A 19,157-nucleotide genomic window follows, 5' to 3' on the forward strand; every position below is an offset into this window, starting at 1 on the left:
AGAGAGGGTAAGGAGCTTAACACTCCCTAGTTATACTTATAATGGGGGCTTAACTGTGGTTCAAAAAAATAGCCTTTCTAAAATTGCTGTCAACCCCTGGTTAACCCGTGGTCAAGAATTTTTATTTTCGTACGTGCAACGGTACAAGAGGAGTTCTCAGTTTTAAATGACGACGGTGAAAAAACAATAACCCGACAGCGCGGCGAAGGAGAAAAAAAGATGAGCCAGAGAGAGAGAGATCGAGAGGATTCACTTGCATTTTGTTTACCTGTAGTGCTTTAGTGCTTCAGATTTCCATTCAGGGCCAAACTATCTAAGGAAACGGGTTTATCAAGCAGAATATTCAGAACGAGTTATCGGGGGGACGGGAGTTAACAGATCCAGCAGGAAGGCCATACGGCGAAGAAGCGATGGCTGACATTATATGAGAAATTCGATAAACGGTTATCCGCTCCAATACGGGTATCCTCACAGAAGCAGCCAAGTGTAAACTAAACAGTTTTGGTGTTCTTCAAAGAATTTACTTGTGAGAAGAAATTTATTATTACAGGCAAGCATGTTTCTTGACGCGCCATGGCATCGAGGAATCAAGCCATGGGCTGGAAGTATATGACCTCTCGACCATTGTTGGGCGCATTTTCGAGACAAACGTCTCGTACTTTGAAGCCCTGATCCGTGGCCTAAACAGGAGACCACGATCTTATAACAAGTGCCGCTGGCGTATGCCCTAATAATACCCACAAGCTCGAGGTGGCCATCTGTCTGCTTGTTATGCCATCCGATTGCAAATTTGGCGAGGTCCACGGCGTGTTGATATTCTTCTGGCTTTTTTATTCTAGTCCATACCGCGGTTGGATAACCTGCGGAAGAATAAGCCTGAAATGTTACCGCGGAAAGAACGACAAGGAGCAGAAGCATGGAGGGAAGGTGGGGCCTCATCGCGTTTTCTTATATCGCTGGCTGTGTTTGCTTGTGTTTTTTCGTGAGTTGTGTATCGAAGATCATTTCGCGTATGATATATAGAGAGGACATAGGAGCCTCTCGAGGAAGGTCACCCATTCAAGCATGATACTCAATCCACCGTCTAGTTCTCTCCGTCCGCGGTAAGGTGCTTCAAAGTTGGGAAAACGAGTCGTAAATTTTATTATAGAAGAACGGTCAAATAGGTCCAATGCCGCGACTCTGTGTCAAGTAAATGATCAAAAGCGGCTGCTCGTTGAAATGCTTCCAGTAACGTTACGTAAACTGCCGAACAGAAAACCAGTCAACGTAAACGGACGGGTCCCAATTATTATTTGAAATCTGGATTCAATTCCAACGAGCAGTCTCCGCGTTCATGTTTCTCTATCCAACGTATAAGGTTAAGTTACACGTGCATCCGCTAGGGTTTCAGTTTTTTAATACACGCGTCAGATAAACGTTTGATTGAATACGAGTTTGGCATTATTTTGAACGATCAGTCAATTTTGCTATAGTCCGTAAACAAGTGGCGTCCAAGAAATTGTCTATGGATCCGTCAAGTTCAGGAAAACAGACGCGTAACTTAAGATAAATGAACCAAACTGCTCCCACTCTCTCGTGATATAAAACTGTGTTCGGCCCACTCACTCAGGCAGCCCCATGACCAAACCGGAGATGTTATGTTCAAATAATGGAAACATATGGAACATCAAGGGACCAACAAATAACCGGAACCCACAATATTCAGGATGAGGAAATTCTAATTATGTATTCGTCAATCCCCGCACTAAGGCGACGTTAAATCCATGTATATACGACACTGGTAAACATGATTTAGCATCTAATACAAATCCATTTTTCCCGATTCTCGACCCCGCTTCTTTATTACTTGTCTTATCTTACGGGCTCTTCTTTCTTCTCTCTCTCAATTTCATTTTACTCCCCTGCCAACCAGAAGATCGTCTCTTTACTCGTTCCCTTCCATTGCCCTAACCTTGCGCTAAATGTGAAAAAATAATCTCCGACAGCAGAGAAGTGGACGACGCTGTGAACAACCCTCCTCGTCATGGGCGCCATGGGGGCCGCCTCCTTGGCTTTGCAAAACAGCCGCATGTTCAGATAATTGCCGCAGAGGGAGAATAAAAAGCAGAAATAGTAGCGGAAAAAGTTATTACAGAAATTCGATCAACAGAGAAGAGGATCGTTAGCTATGCAAGCAGCATCGAAGGAGATGTATAAATTGAGATTGCGAGATATATAGAAAGGGAGAGCTAGAGTTTTCATGACGCTCCTTTCTATTGGGCCTCATTCATGAAACAACTTGGGAAGAATTCAAGAAGAAAGAAATAGAGAGAAGAGAGAGAAACAAGAGAGAATCCAGTCAGAGAGGGAGTCAGAGAGAAACAACAGAGAAGCCAGTCAGAGAGGGAGTCAGAGAGAAAGAGAGAAGACAAACAGTGGGGGAGGCAGAGAGAGAAACAAGAGACAAGACAGTCAGAGAGAAGAGAGACAGTCAGAGAGAGAAAGACGCATAGACAAGGTAGTCCAGTGTTGCGAGTAAGTTGATAGGAGAAAAAAAAGAAAGCGCGTCCGTTTTCTCTCTTTCTTTCTTTTAAAACCATATTTCTGTTGAAGACGGAGGAAGCTCGCCATCAGCATAATAGGAAACTTAATGAAGGTTTGATAGTAATGATGCACGCTTTCTATACTTGTTAGAGATTCTATACCTGTTAGAGATTAGACAAAATAGGAAGCATATAAGTTTAAAAAAAGATTAGGATTAAAGATAGATAGGATCAAAGATAGATAGGATTAAAGATAGATGGGAAGAAATTATAGAACGATTATTCGGACGGCTAATATTATATCAGACATAGCCGTGATATCAATTATAAGCGCTATGATTTAAAACAGATCGAACGGTCTAAACCGTTCGATCCACAATCGTTATGACGGCTATGATTTAAACTGAGCTAAGGGTCTAGATCGTTCGCTCCATAGCCGTTGTACTAGTTATAACGGCTATGATTAAAACAGATCAAACGGTCTAGACCGTTCGATCCTCAAACCGTAATACTATAATGACTTTCTATCTTTTAGTACAATACATCTATATAAATATGAACCAAATGTTAAGATAAAGATCGTGGGAATAAGAAGAGATCCTCATCCTATTGTCCCGTGTTTCTCTTCTCTCCCTCTCTTCTCTTGTCCCTCTTCTTTCTGTCTTCTCAATCTCTTCATCTCAACGCCAGGGTCGACCTTTACACCTGTTTCTGCTATTTATCGGAATGGTCAAGACCAAGCCAGCCTATTTCCTCAATAAAGACCAACCTCCTGGAAAATTTTGACAAGGGAAGAGCACGAGAGTTTCTTGGTGCTTTTGATCTCTCCATTCTTTCTTCTTTTTCTCTCTTCTTCCTTGCTGTGAGAGGTGTGACGTCCTAATCAAAATTCTTTACACCCGTAAGAGAAAACGTTACTACTGGTTGTTATTGACAAATAAGATATTTACTAATTTATAACGGACTATTGGCATGTTTAACCTGGCTTCTCTTAAGTCCCTACATATATTAATTCTTGCCCGTTCTCCTACCTATCTTTAGGTGTAGTCGTATATATTTGAACTTATATAAAATCCTATCTGCTAATCTCGTACAGAATATATGAGCACGTATTCAATAACTACCCCAGTAAACTAATGTTATATCAATCGATCAGCGTAACAACTGACGTGGCCGAAATATGGAGTAAACGTCATTTACAATTCGCCAAGATAGGTGTGTTCAATGTTCAGGAACGAAAGCCCTTTCATCAGAGAAAGACCGGCCCACAGGAAGAAACACGCTGGAACAAAGAGAGGCTACATAAGGAGACTCTCTTGTTCCACGCAAATGAACGCCGATGAACCAATCAATCTCCAGGTTAAGAACCAAAATAGAACCCACGATATCAGGACTCTGCTTGTCGAGCTATAAACAGATCTGTAGCGAACAAGCAAAGGGAAAAGCTTCAAGGGAGAGGATCGCCAAAACGGGGATGATGGCGTGATATTCAGAACCAGGCCATAGCTAAATGCCATAACCTCCGCAGAAGCAGTCATCCGGACGTACCCCTCTTCCATGTTGCTTTGTATTGACATCGATGTTATCGGAATTTGAGGTCCCGGAGAAACTCCCTCACATGAATAAATATCTACAGCTTATTTCCAAATACATAATGGTAAATCAATCGATCTTTCGAGTAACGAGTTGATGAAAACAGGCCAATGTAGTAACTACGAGAAGATTTGATTCAGAGTTAAGTCCATCTCCCCAGTAATGAGTTCGTGTGTTCAACTTTTCACATACTTGAAGAAAGATTATGTTCCATGAATATGTGATCCAACTTTGTGAATTATGATGAGATCATCTAATTTTTCCTATTGAAAAGGTACTCAAGAAGGACATCAAAATATCAAAATAGAATAGCACTATTCAGTGTCAATAATATGATGAGTATGGCCAATAATATAGTCATTAGTGTGGAAACACGAAGGTTACATACCAGAATATCAATCAGGTTGGTTCGCATCATAGTTGGGTAAGTGGTCCTCAAAACTGACACTAGGGTTTGCCCAACCGATATCCGTCCGTCATCCGATATCGGACAACGATATCCGATATCCGGTGCGGGATATCGGATATCGGATATTGGGCGATATCTGTATCTGAGGGTAGGCGGATATCAGAACTGCATACCGGAGGTAGAGGATCGACGGATACGGATGCGGATATCAGTTTTGATATCCAGATATCGGAACCAGTATCCGGATATCGGAACTGGTATCGGATATCGAAGCGGTATCGACAGTAAAAATACAATTTACATATCACTCTATGACTTACGTACATTGGCATCGGATGATTTTATTCTATTTTCAACCTCAGTTAATATATAGAGTGCAAAACTTTTATTTTCTTCCATATGGGATCGTAGGATTGAAGTTGAATGAAAACTCAGAATCCCATTATCCCACATGGAAGAAATTAGTAATCTTTCTCTGTATATATTAAATGAATCCGACAATACATTAAATGGTAAAATTATATTTAACATATTATCACAGCGTCCAATAAATAGAAGTGAAAAGTTCTATTTTCTTCCATATGGGATAAAGGGATTCAGAGTTTAACACCAAACCCGAATCCTGTTATCCCATATGGAAAAAATTGATAATATTTGGCTGTATATATTAAACAAGATGTATAATCAATCAGAAAGCTCTCCTGTTACTCGTACCCACGTTAAACCATTCTAATCGATGACTATTTATCAGCTAAAATTATTTTTAAGTATCCTTTCGATGTGGATATCCAAAACTGATATCCACACGATATCAATGTCATCATCCTTCCGCTAAGACAGAGGCGGATGCCGACATCGAGGCGGATATCGGTATCAGATATCGGCACTGTAGCAACGATATCCGATGCGAAATCTGATATCTGGATATCGAAAAGAACAGATACGGAAATTGCCTTTTCGGTATCGATACAGCATTCGTCCCAATACTGGCATCCGGTACCAGTATCGGGATGGCGAACACTACCTGAGATACCAAACATGTCTTACGGATGGGCAGTTGGTCTTTTCCTATGACCCATGAGTTCCTATTCATGGTATTCCACATAGTCTAAGCTCAGGTGCCGCAGTAGAACAGAGATCATTGAGAATAAAGAGGAGAATTTAAGTGTTGAACATAATATTGATGCTAGAGTGTGGAATGACATATGGACACATAACCAGCTCAACACCTCTCCTGATAAATAAATTAAGTATCTGAATTACACACAGGTAATTGAGCGTATTTTAAAGAAATGTTAAAATTCCATTATATGTTTTCCGCTGTAAAAATTTTGTTCGTTTCACGTTAGCCACTCCACTAGAGCCCAAACAAATTTATTTTTATTAAATGATAATCAGTCTAAGACACTTAATGAGGATAATATATTATTCTTCATGTATTTTATGATTAAATTTTTCCAACATTTAATTTTAAAATTATGAAAAATGTTAAATCAATAATTTATAATAATAATATTAAAACCCTTCATTGGTAAGTTTAATAGCTAAATTAAATATTTTCCATAATATATTTCACGAATAATTATTAGGATATTTGACATAAACATTTTCTTTAAACTAACTATAAACTCCATCATAACTCAAGCTCATATATTATAATAAAAATAAACATCACACTCTGAAATCACAGAATAATTATGTGTACCTCATTTATCATGTATATTGAAGTCTTCACTTTGATGGTATGTACCTATCTCATAATATTTTTATTTTATATCTGTAGATTTAACAGGTCTCAAAGTGTTTGCCTTCAACTTCTTTTCAACAAGAAAAATTTTATGTAATAACAAGAAGATTCTTTTAACAGTAAGTATACTCATTTTCATTTTCAAAATTTTCATAACACTACCTCTTTTCTTCCTTATGTTTACTTTTCTGATCTCATTTAATATCTTCTCACTGTATTATATGTTCTGGCAATCCTTTATACTGATATCATATGTACAACACCAAATTCAATTAATATAAATTTTCACTATTTACAAAGCCTCATTAATCTATTTCCTTATTTTCATTCAAATTATCTTAATTGCATGTCATTAAAATGATTTATTTCACTTTCATAAGGGGTTTCAAATATTTTTAAACATATTTTCATATAACTTTATGAATTAATTTTAATAAATAAGATATCAGGTTGAAACTCCCAGGAAAGCACTTGGGTGGGAGCGTCCTCCGGTGAACTACGCCCTAGAGTCGCGTCTTGGAACCTTCATGGAATGAACATCTCCTTCGTCTGGTTGGTGAGACCCAGACTAAACCATTACATTCTGGACCAAACCATATTTTCATATAACTTTCTGAATTAATTTTAATAAATAAGATATCAGGTTGAAACTTTCCAGGAAAAAACTTGAATTGGGAGGCGATCCTCTTGGTGAACTCACTCCTAGAGTCGCACTTTCAAAACCTTCATTGAATGAATATCTCCTTCGTCTGGTTAATCGAGTCCCAGACTAAACCATTTAGATTTTTGAAATATTTATGCAATTTTTATTTTGAAAATTATATATCAATTTTATGGATTTTATACTATTTTTAGAATTTTCTGAAGATAAGATCATAAAGAAAATAATTTTAGGCGTAATAAAATATAAATTTGAATTTATTTAAATATTTTTAATGAATGAATTGATTTTTCTGCTAGAAATATTTGCCACGCTAGCAATCTGCCACTGGTAAAATCAAATTTGATCAATAAAATTATGCTTTTGTAAGTCTTTTTACCTTATATTTTATAGATTTTCAATAGCATTATTCCCCATTAAAGAAAAAATATAAATTTATGCTTTATTTTCCCATCTCTTTTGGATATAGTTTATTTATTTTTAGACTAACCCCACTTGACTCCTTAGAATCAAGTGGATTTCTTATCTACTTGGACTTAGGTAAATACGATGGTGAATTTGAGATACAAAGGAGGAAACTAGAAACCTAAGCTGTATCATTGATATTAAGAAGACACCTAATACACAAGAAGCCCATTCTAGAACCCTGTTCAAACCTACTAAAGGACCAGGTCAACAAAAAGAAAGAATTGTGGAACTAACCCACAATTTAAAATTGGAAAGCCTGTTTTCAAATCTCGTAAGGACGGAATGTGGATCCAAGCTAGAAATCAAGAAATCTAGCCCTCCAAACCCTTGAAATTAAATCCAATGGCTGGGAGAGTCAGGGCACTTCTATTTATTCCCTTCTCCCCTCTTTTTGTATCTCATCTTAGATTTCTGCTCCCAACTTGTTGTTGGAGGCCTAGTGCATCAGATTTATTTGGTGCGTTCTTGTTCTACAATAGTGTTGGAGAGAGAGCTAAAGGGTGACCAATATTCTTGGAGAAAAAACATCAGCCAGCCCTTGGGGGAAGTGACATCAAGGTTCGTGTGGTCTCCAGAATGTTTGATTTGAATTTTCTCACCTTCTTCTATTTTTATATTCTAATGGATAGTCTAGACTTCAACCTTTTTGATGCTTCAAACAACACTGAAAAATGCATCTTGTAGCAAAAGTTACATCATTTTCAGTCTACTACCCGCCCGGCGGAGTGTCACCACCTGCAAATTGTAATCAAAGGTTCTCTTTAACGTTAAAATCTCATTTCTTCCCTTAAAACATCCCTAAAAATTCCTTACAAAAATATTTTATTATTATTATCTAAACCAAAATAAATATATAATAGTTTTGACTATTTTTCATTTCTTTCATTATTTTCCTATTTAGAAATACTTAAAATCTATAAAAATATAAATCAAGTATAAGAATTATCTAATATATATATTAAATGCAATTTACTCTCTCGTTACTTGCTCCTTCAGGATTTGGCCCTTACCCTATTCTAAGTAAGGAAAATTTTATAAATATTTTTTCGTAAATCCTAGCCTTAAATGACTTAATTAACCCAAATTCTGGTTTATCTGCCACACAAATCAGAGGAGTGAGAAAATCAGGTGGCTCAAATTTCTCCAAATTCAAACGATGATATCTAACGATTCAAAATGAGTTTCTGGGCTGAAATTTGGAGGGTAGTACCATCTTTTACCGCTCTATCCATCCAACGTTTTGGATCTATCATTAGAATGCACCATCCTTGTAAAAATGGCACCCGTCTATTTTGTTCCTTTTATGATTGGCAGAGTGATTTGCTCATTCAGAATCTCAGTTGGGCCCATTATTGTACTCCAAGATGGAAGGATTAAAGGAGTCGTGTTCATATTAATACACACAAACAAAAATCACCACTTGGCCCGTTGGGCATGCGTGAAAGAGGCTTGTGTCTTATTTGTCTTTCTAACTCACATCTTCAGCCTTTTCTAGATTATCATCACCGATAACCTAGGTTTCCACTATCACACATGCCACCTCCAATTCCAGCACTCGTCTGCATGCATCCATCTCCAACTCTGTTACTTGTCCTCACATCCACATCTATCTCCGTCACTTTGACAATGTTAAAATCATCATCGCTCACCACCACTCTAGCGCTTACCAGCGTATGCACCATCATCTTTGCCGTAACCAGCACGGTATCTCTTTCATCCATTCCACTCTACTCACAGCGGTGGCAAAGTACTCAAATTAGAGTTAATTACTATTTTACTATATATGATATTAAAATACTATTACTCAATAGGAAATGAGTGTTTTAGTTTCTTCCTATAGAGATAGAAGTAGACAAAGAGAAATTTACATCGTTTGTGGTTGGTTATATGTTCACTTTTATTTGGTATATTACATTAATGGTAGTACATTTACATTAAATTTATTTTTGTTTACCAAACAAAATCAAACAGATAAAGTATAAATTAGATTTATTCTCAAAAGTATTCTGTTAAAAAAATAAATCAGGTTAATTAGGAATTTTATTTTAATTTAATTTCACTTCTTTTATGTTAATTTAATGCTAAAATTCACTTATTGATATTTCTCCTATGGATTACGTTTCTTGTCATAAGGAAAATTATAAATTTCCTTTCATAAACCAGAAGGCTTAAACAACATTTTAACCCTAATTTCTTGTGAATCAGCCTCCAATACAAATATAAAAGAAAAAAATTTGTTATTTTTTGGTATGCTGAATCATCCCCTTTTTCTTCAGAAATTTATCTTCCCATAAAAATACATAAGCATCTAATGGATAGTGAATGAAACTTAGACTTCCCAAAGAGACAGAGCAGACTTCAAAATTTTAAAGGATGTAGAGTGAGGTTTGATCTAGTGTTAAGCTTGTTCCAAGCCCAATATCAGATGACAATATAAGGATGCATGCTAAACTAAATCTCAGAAATGGGCTACACCATACTATCTATACCGATATACAGATACCAGATGATGATATCAGATGTCGATTGTTACATTACAGAAATACGATATCGTAATATGTCCCAATATCGGAATATGTCATATGAATTGAAATATATTAAAACTAATTTGATCCATAACTAACCTATTGGGTGCCATATATTGTTTGTCTAAGCATTTTTCTAATTTTCTTAATGGTTCTCAATTAATATTTCATGTATAATTCTGTACTTGGGCCTAAAAAATGGGTAGAGCACACGTGCATGCTATTCTGTATCTGAGCCCATATTATATTTGGTAGTTGAAATGAGTAGCGCACAAGTTTTTTGTCAACATTGGAATGATCGAAGGTATTTGTAGTACGGTTAACCTAACATTTTTTCCATATGGGGCAATAGGTGCTCATTTGTAAGCGGATATCCAGATACCAGATATCATTATCCAAAAAATAAAATTCAGTTATGGATTTCAATATCCAATATCTGGATATTGGATTTCGATAGCAGATATTGGATTTGATACCCAGTACCAGCATCTGCCATGTACAAAGGTCTAGGACATCCATCCTGATATTCGATATAGGATGCATATTTGATATCCGTCTGATATCCAGTATCTGGTATCTGAAACTGCCTCAAATTTATGTGGGCATCAGATATCGCTTGTCCTATATTGGATATCGGAAGGATATCAGACAGCAAACTCTAGTTTGATTATATACCTTTTAAAGAATTTCATTATAGATATATCACTGATTATTCCCATCCAACTTGATATGGATATCATTGTTGACCTATGATTCATGTTTCACTTTTATGTTTAAAGGATATGATTTTGGTTTGATGTTTTCTTACATAAGAAGATAATTACCTATTTTTCACTAAAAACAAGATATGAAAATTACTGAAAATAATTATTTATTTTTTAAATATAACCATCTAAATGTAAAGTTATATTTCATAAATTCCAAAAATATAAAATTTTATGGAAAATCTAACCCAAAATAATTCCCACAAAATTTGCTTTTTCAATCTATGTAACATTGATCTCAAAAAATAATTAAAAAATTACAGTAAATCCTAGACGACACTGACTAAATCCTTTGTGCCTTTCCCATCTTAAATCACATAAACTTGGTTTAATCTGAAAATCAAACCGTTGGAAACAACTTTAGGTACCATCCACATAAATTCTGACTCAAAATGCTATGATTTTATTGTTCCAAAGATTGTCAAATGTTTCATCCCGTTATATAGATAATGAGATTTCTGGATTAATTGCCTTTCTTTAGCTGAAACTAAGTCGAGTAGCCACACAATACGATGGCCAAAAATCAACAACATTCAAAACTTATTGATCAAATTACCTACACACAGATCAAACCGTGATTTCTCAATTTCTCGAGTGAGACATGATGAGCCACTCAAGTTTATGGACTCTAGACATAGCCATCCAATACCGCACACATCATATTTGTGTTTACATCTTGATGAATTCCATGTTTACTTCATTGTTATTATGGCATCCCAATCACATCAGGAATCAAGAGGAGCAAAGGGAGAAGTGAAAAGAGGGTGGGGTACTTGAAAACTTCTGCCCATAGTGAATTTTGTTAAAGGCCTTCTCCTTCTTAGACTAAGTGAGAATTTTCCATAAACCTACTGAATTTTAAGTATATATTTTGACATCCAAAATACCATTTGCATGTCACCCTATATAACCATGTATCAGTTTAAATAAAGACTTGGTTTCCTAATAACCTTTATTGACCTTCCAAATTAACTAAATATATCCTCATATAGATTAATTAATTAATGATGGATCTTACCCAGCCGAGAGGTCATGTGTCCAGCCCATGGGTTATCAAGTTATTCCTTGTGCTTTAGAAGATACAAAGGAGTGCATTTACTTACTCTTGGGACCTGAATGTCATTAGTTACCAAGTATGTATAGTCCTTCATTTGATTGACTCTCCTAGAGTGACTTAGGGTATGGTCAACTGTCAAACCCTAATTGATCATCAAGTTACTATTGATGTGTTTGGAAAACATCAATAGAACTATTCTCAGTATTATGTTGTCTTGACCAAGGACTTCATCATGTTATACCTTGAGCTGTTCTCCAACATCATAGAAATATTCTCCTAGATTTATTTCCCATAATACCAAAAGTGAATGATCTCATGTTGACCGTTCAAACCTCTTCATGAAATTCTTGTATCACCTAAGTCAAGATGGTTTGGAATTCTATGAATAGAAACATGTTGTCCATATGCACAGTACAATCGTTCATCCACAAGACGTCTTAGGTGTTTCAAGTCTAAGGACTACTTACACAACTCTTTTTGTTTGGTATAATATCTATGAATAGAAACCTGATGACTGTTTGGTATAACATCATTCATGAATTGATACAGAGTAGTTCAGGCAGCTCTGTTTGTTAAAGAGAGTACGCAACCGGTCCTTGGTGTCTCCATACTAATGGATACGGGTCAGCCATACCTTTCATACAGTGAGAATAAATAGTGTAATTCTGTGGATACTTTGGTGTCCTTCTCGAGTATCCTTCAAATCGACTATTTAGAATACATGCTTAAATACTAGTGATCTATGTAGTATCACTTCATCATAACTTTCGAAGTCAGATCATGTATTCATGAACTTCATTATAAGCATCACACATGCACTATATTGAATACACCGTACTAATGAACAATGGACTAGATGTTGAATGTGGAATTAGCTTGTTTCTCACATGTACTTGCATTAAATAAAATCATCCAATCTTTTAAATGAATTATTTTTTGTCAATTCAACTTTTATATCTGATTTGTGCTTTCAGTATGTGATCATAAGTTTTTTATAGTAAAATAATTGTCCACAAAATGCGGACTTAGTTATTTAAGATTATATCCCTTATAATCATCCATTAAAATGATAATATGTTATTTCATACAATTGCATCCATCTTTCACTTCATATACGACTTGTAATGCAAAGTAAGAAAACTCATACATATGATAAAAGTTTTAAAATAAATGATCTTTATTATCACTATATCATTCACTTAGTGCAAAACACTTAGGTTTCATTTTTCAAAAGAAAATGCATTATGTTGGATCTTAAAGGGCTTTTGAGTTATTATTACAAGTGAAAATGAAGATACAAGTCACATGTATTCAAGCCATCGCCCCTCTGTCTCTTCTTATTTTTAGCTTTCCTAACATTTGTTAGGCTCGTAGTTCCCATTTTTCAACAATTTATTAAGTTTAATTTTAAAATATATACAATAATTATAATTACTATACTTACAGATATGACTGCCTTAATGGGCCAAAGTTTTGCATACTAACAGAAATGACTGATAGTAAAAAATAGTTTTTTTAATAGTATTCATGCTTTCTTAGGAAACACCCAAAAAATTGGCTTTATCTCAGCAGGTTAACTTTTTATAAAATCATTTTTTTGTTTATTTGACAACAATTGTAGACTGAGACTTTATTGTAATTTTAATTCATTTTTTTTCAATACTAAGATAGCATGTCCATCTCCCTTAGAGGACAACGACTAAATCATCAAAAAAAAATGAGTTGGATTTTCTAAGAATCCAGTTTAATACACATTTATGTGTCACCCTATTGAATGAGGCTTATTAAATCCTCAAAAAGTGTTATGTAAGGTATAGGTATCTTTCCCCAAATTTTAAGGTTTGGACTAGGATCTATTCAGTTAAATATGAGAAATTTAAGTAAAACCCCTTCAAAATATTCCCTTGTTTTTATTTCTGGAAAATAAACTCATTCATATTTTATTTTAATCAATGAACAAAATCAAGTTCGTTAAATGATTCTACATTGTTTAAGATAAAATGGAGTCTCAAATATAAGCCTTGTCTCTTGAAAGAATCTTCCATTACCTCATGTAAACAAGGATAGCAGATCTTACCGTGGCTTCAGGAGATCCCTGACACATCTAGGATGATCTCACAACTTCAGGAAATCCTACTTGTAGACGAGAATTGAACCAGAGATCATCCAAAGTGGGTACAAGGGTAAAAACGAAATGGGAGAACCAGAGGGAGATATCACTATGAACAGTAGAAAAAGGAAGAGTAAGGCGTTGATAGAAGAGCCAGAGGCGCCCCAGTACCCATCAAACTTTCATCAAAAAATATTGATTTTCATAAATAAAAAAAGGGCAAATACTAGGAAAGAGCATGAACTTTCGTTTTTGTCAGCCGGGCATCATGAACTTTCATGCTAGTCTAAAAAATAGCATGGGCCAATAAGAAGACGCCACTTGGCGTCTTCTTTTTTTTGTCACCATGGTCAACTGCTGACGTGGTAGCCACCGTGGCAGCCAGGTGGACTCCACGGTGGCATCCACATCTCCGGCCGCGCCCGGCTCGCCCGTCTCTGTCCGCCGGCGCGCCGCCGTCCGTCCCCACGCGCCGTCTCCGTCCCCCGCTCGCTCCCCCTTCCCGCCCGCGCCGCCTCCCTCCCCCTTCCCACGCACCACGCCTCGCCCCCTCCCCCCGCTCCGCCACCCCCTCCCCCATTCCCCGCCGCTGGCCCGCCTGCTACCCCCTTCACCGCCGCTCCGCCCCCTTCCCCATTCCGGCGGTGGCGGGAAGGGGGAAGAGCAGCGAGAAAGGGGGTAGCAGGCGGCAGCGGCGGGAATGGGGAGGGTGGCGAGCGGCGGGAAGGGGGCGCAGGCGATGGCGCGCAGAAATGGGGAGAAGCGTAGCGGCGGGAGAAAAGGGGTAACAGCGGCGCGGCGAAGGGGGAGCAGCGGCGCTGCGGCAGAGAAGAGGCGGCGGCGCAGCGAGAAAGAGAGCCCTCCGTCCTCCTCTGGCCGCCACCACCCCGCCTCGCCGCCCGCGACGGGCAGATACGACAGCGTCGTCGGCAGCGAGACAGCGGCATCGGCAGGCGGAGACGGGCAGCGTCGGTGGCGGTGACAGCGGCGTCGGCTGCGAGACGGCGGCGTCAGCGGACGGAGACGGCGGCGTCAGCGACGGCGACGGCGGCGTCAGCGGGCGAAGACGGTGGCGGCGAGGGACGGAGACGGGCGGCGGTGGGGGACGGAGACGGGCGGCGGCGTCGGCGGACGGAGACGGGCGGCGTCGGCGGCGGCCGGAGATGTGGATGCCACCGTGGAGTCCACCTGGCTGCCACGGTGGCTACCATGTCAGCAGTTGACCATGGCTGACAAAAAAGAAGACGCCAAGTGGCGTCTTCTTATTGGCCCATGCTATTTTTTAGACTAGCATGAAATTTTATGCTGCCCGGCTGACAAAAAGCGAAAGTGGCATTCTTTTTTAGCTCTCGTTCAGTAAGCAGAATCTAAAAAACAGTGGCATTCTGATGCATTACCTCCAAGGAAATGTAGCGAGCACAAAGTTGTTTTTGTTTTGAAAAATTATTTTAGGCGGTGACCCAAGAACGGTAATGATACAAACCTTGATCTAGATTCGTATCGGAAGGAGGTTGGAGGGCGATGCGAGATAGACGTTCCCGAGGTAGGAGAGTTGAAACGGGAATGAAGGGAGAGGTTTAACAGATGGGGATGGGGGTCGACCGGGGACGAGCCGCCTGATGATGCGGTGAAGGGTTGACGATCGCGGGGACGGGGACGGGGATCGCCTGAGACTAGAAGGGAATCGAACGGCAGGGGTAGGGATCGGATTGGAAGGGAGCCGGTTGAAGATCCGGTGAGACGATCAGCCAGGGTCCAGAAGCCGACCGATCGCGGACGCGGACCCGCCACGGTAGCGACCAGCCGCGCGGCCCACGACCATTTCTGGACTGGGTGTAGGCCAGCCGCGGACCGTGCTCGAGTCAGCCATCAGCCATCAGCCAGCTGCCACCAGCGACCAGCGATAGTCAGACCACGCCCACCGCGGACCGTCCACAGGCCAATCATGGACTGCCCACAATCCAGCCACAAACGGACCACGGCGGAGCCGCGATCCATCCATGGGCCAGCCATGGATCGGCCGCCGACAGACCGCGGACCAGTCGTGGACTGACTGTCATCCCAACACGGACAGGCCACAGGACTAGGTGCGGTCAGCAGCGACCACCATAGGCCAGCCACGGTCGAACCGCAACCAACCGCGGACTCATTGCAGGCCAGCCACGGGGAAGCCCCAGGCCGACCGAGGACGGACTGCGGGCCAACCACGCTAGGATCGTGCCGAGCTGCAGACGGACTGCGGCTGACAGACCTCGGGCCAGCCAGGACTGATTGCGGGCTGACCGCAGATGGATCGTGGGCAAGCCACACAGACCAACAGCCGACCCCTTGCGGACCGACACGGGCAAGTGTGCTTCCATCGCAGGTGAGCTGCCAACCAGCCTCCTGCCAACTGCGGCATGCAGACCATAGAGCGACCACGAGCGGGCCTCAAGACTCACGAGCGTACCAGCTTGAGAACAAGCTGGTTTTGAAGGGGAGTATTGATAAAGCAGATGGGGAGTATTGAAGGGGCATCCTCTACCCCAAAGGGTATCTTAGGAACTTAGCCCACTAGGGGCATTTTAGTAATTTCATGTTTAGGGTAGATTGCTCGCTTTCCTTATATAGGTGTAGCCCTCCATTGAGGAGGGCAGTCAAGAATGAAGGTAAGTTTGGCCTCTTGGCTCACTATCTCAATCTTCTTCGTCTCAGTCTCATCCCCTTAACCGTCCCACCATCCCTACCCCCGTGATCGTCTCCTCGGATCTTCAGCCGGCTCCCCTCCAATCTGAACCCTACCCCTGGCATTCGGTTCCCTTCTAGTCTCCGGTGATCCCCGTCCCCGCGATTGTCAACCCTCACCTCGTCATCAGGCGGCTCGTCCCAGGTCGATCCCTGTCCCCATCTGTTTGACCTCTCCCTTCATTCCCATTTCGACTCTCCTACCCCGGGAATGTCTATCTCGCATCGCCCTCCAACCTCCTTCCGATACGAATCTTGATCAAGGTTTGTATCAGGTAACCACCCAAAGTTACGTGAGAAGAGAGCGAAAACTCTCATCTTACAGACTGAGCATAAAGTCATTTACCAGTGTGTGTCTAAATGTTTTGCTGTTTTACTAGGAGGTCTGTTGCTGGGCTTATACTTGTTTTCAGCGGCCCACACTAGATGGCTTGTATACTTCTAGAAGTGAGAAATACAACCCTTCAACAATTACGAAAAGGACATGAATCATGGAAATAAATAAGTCATTTACTTGAATCTTCTTCCTTGACTTCCACCTGTCATGCTGTGTCTAGAGTTATCATTTTAGCCGCTTGAATCTCGTGAGCTACTGTAAAAGAAACCAGAGAAGGAAGGTCAGTGTGACACCTATAAAAATTATTCTTTACAACGAGATTGCTGACTACATATAAATATCAAATAGGATACCTATTTTTATAAACCAATACACAAGAAAATTAAAATGCACGTCCTTCCTAAGCCAGTTGCACTCTCGCGAATGGAATATACAATCCATGGTGTGGGCGTCTTCCAAGCTCTCTCTGCGTCTGTACGGTGTCTAATTTTTTCAGGTACTGCAGTTTTATATGTATATGCTTTTATTTACTCATATATCCGCTGGCACATTAAATAAAGTTCATGATTGGTAGATATGTCAAATAGCCAGCCGTACGATGATATTAATTTATTGGCGAAAAGAGAAATAGCCAATTAGATGTAGACTTAAATTTAGGGATAACATTGAAAGATGCATACAATAGAATCGATGATGTGAAGAGAACTAAAAATAAAATTACAAAGAAAAAATTTCAGGAAGTTATTGTTGAAGCCTTAAACAAGGGCCGATAAGAATGTAGAACTAAGACCGTGAAGTAAAAATAATGACGAATTAAAAAATAAGGATTAGAAGTGGCAGGATCGGAAAAAGAAGGAATGAGGAAAACCGAGAAAGGAAACAGAATTGTACAGATGAAACCAGAAAACAAGAACCCCTGAAACAAAATTGAAATCCATAAATTAGGAATTAATAAATGAGGATCAGGAAAAATAAAGAAAGATTGAAAATAAAGATAAAATGAATCATTTACTTAAGGAATAAAATAGGAGCCAAGAAGGAAAAACAGAAGAGCGAATTGAAAGAGGAGAGGAAAGATTGAGGAACTGGTAAAAATAGCACTAGAAATCTCCAAATGAATGAATTCATTGTCATCAGGGATACCTGAGTCCTACTCTACACACTTGCTAAGTTGTGCGACGAATCAAAGAATGTAAACTAGTGACAAAAATAAACAAGGGAAAATAATTATCCAGCGAGAAAAGAAGAGAGCTGGACCAAGATAGAAAGCAGTGATCCACAGCGAAGAGGAGACAGCGAGACAGAGAAAAATAGCGAGACTGAGAGAGAAGAGGATGGAGCGGGAGATAGGAGGGGCCAAAGAGAGTGTGAAAGAAAGATTGAGGCAACAAGGAGGGCAGGATAAGCGAAACAGAGAAAAGGAGAGAGAGAGAGAGAGAGAGAGAGAGAGAGGGGGGGGGAACGTAACAGAGATCAAGGAAGCCGAGCAGACAGCGAGATTCAGCGAGGAAGAGAGGAAGACAGTGCGCGAGAAAGATACTAACGTCAGCATCGTTGCTGCTGCCGCTGCCGATTACCACCGCCGTGTGGACTTCACACTGTGGAGCAAGAAAGAATGAGAGAGGGTAAGGAGCTTAACACTCCCTAGTTATACTTATAATGGGGGCTTAACTGTGGTTCAAAAAAATAGCCTTTCTAAAATTGCTGTCAACCCCTGGTTAACCCGTGGTCAAGAATTTTTATTTTCGTACGTGCAACGGTACAAGAGGAGTTCTCAGTTTTAAATGACGACGGTGAAAAAACAATAACCCGACAGCGCGGCGAAGGAGAAAAAAAGATGAGCCAGAGAGAGAGAGATCGAGAGGATTCACTTGCATTTTGTTTACCTGTAGTGCTTTAGTGCTTCAGATTTCCATTCAGGGCCAAACTATCTAAGGAAACGGGTTTATCAAGCAGAATATTCAGAACGAGTTATCGGGGGGACGGGAGTTAACAGATCCAGCGGGAAGGCCATACGGCGAAGAAGCGATGGCTGACATTATATGAGAAATTCGATAAACGGTTATCCGCTCCAATACGGGTATCCTCACAGAAGCAGCCAAGTGTAAACTAAACAGTTTTGGTGTTCTTCAAAGAATTTACTTGTGAGAAGAAATTTATTATTACAGGCAAGCATGTTTCTTGACGCGCCATGGCATCGAGGAATCAAGCCATGGGCTGGAAGTATATGACCTCTC

General features: G+C 39.9%; 1 long non-coding RNA gene across 1 annotated transcript; it reads right to left on the reverse strand.

Moving 5' to 3' along the window:
* Positions 1-13,787: 13,787 nt before the first annotated feature.
* LOC144702644 (uncharacterized) lies at positions 13,788-18,685 on the reverse strand. The gene is made up of 3 exons (XR_013581306.1): positions 18,465-18,685; positions 17,098-17,175; positions 13,788-13,882 (listed from the first exon to the last, which is right to left on the reverse strand). It is a non-coding gene; the product is annotated as an uncharacterized LOC144702644 (long non-coding RNA).
* Positions 18,686-19,157: the final 472 nt, after the last annotated feature.

The sequence above is a fragment of the Wolffia australiana genome, chromosome 4 (assembly GCF_029677425.1).
Source record: "Wolffia australiana isolate 7733 chromosome 4, ASM2967742v1".
In the NCBI taxonomy this organism is placed as follows: Eukaryota; Viridiplantae; Streptophyta; class Magnoliopsida; order Alismatales; family Araceae; genus Wolffia; species Wolffia australiana.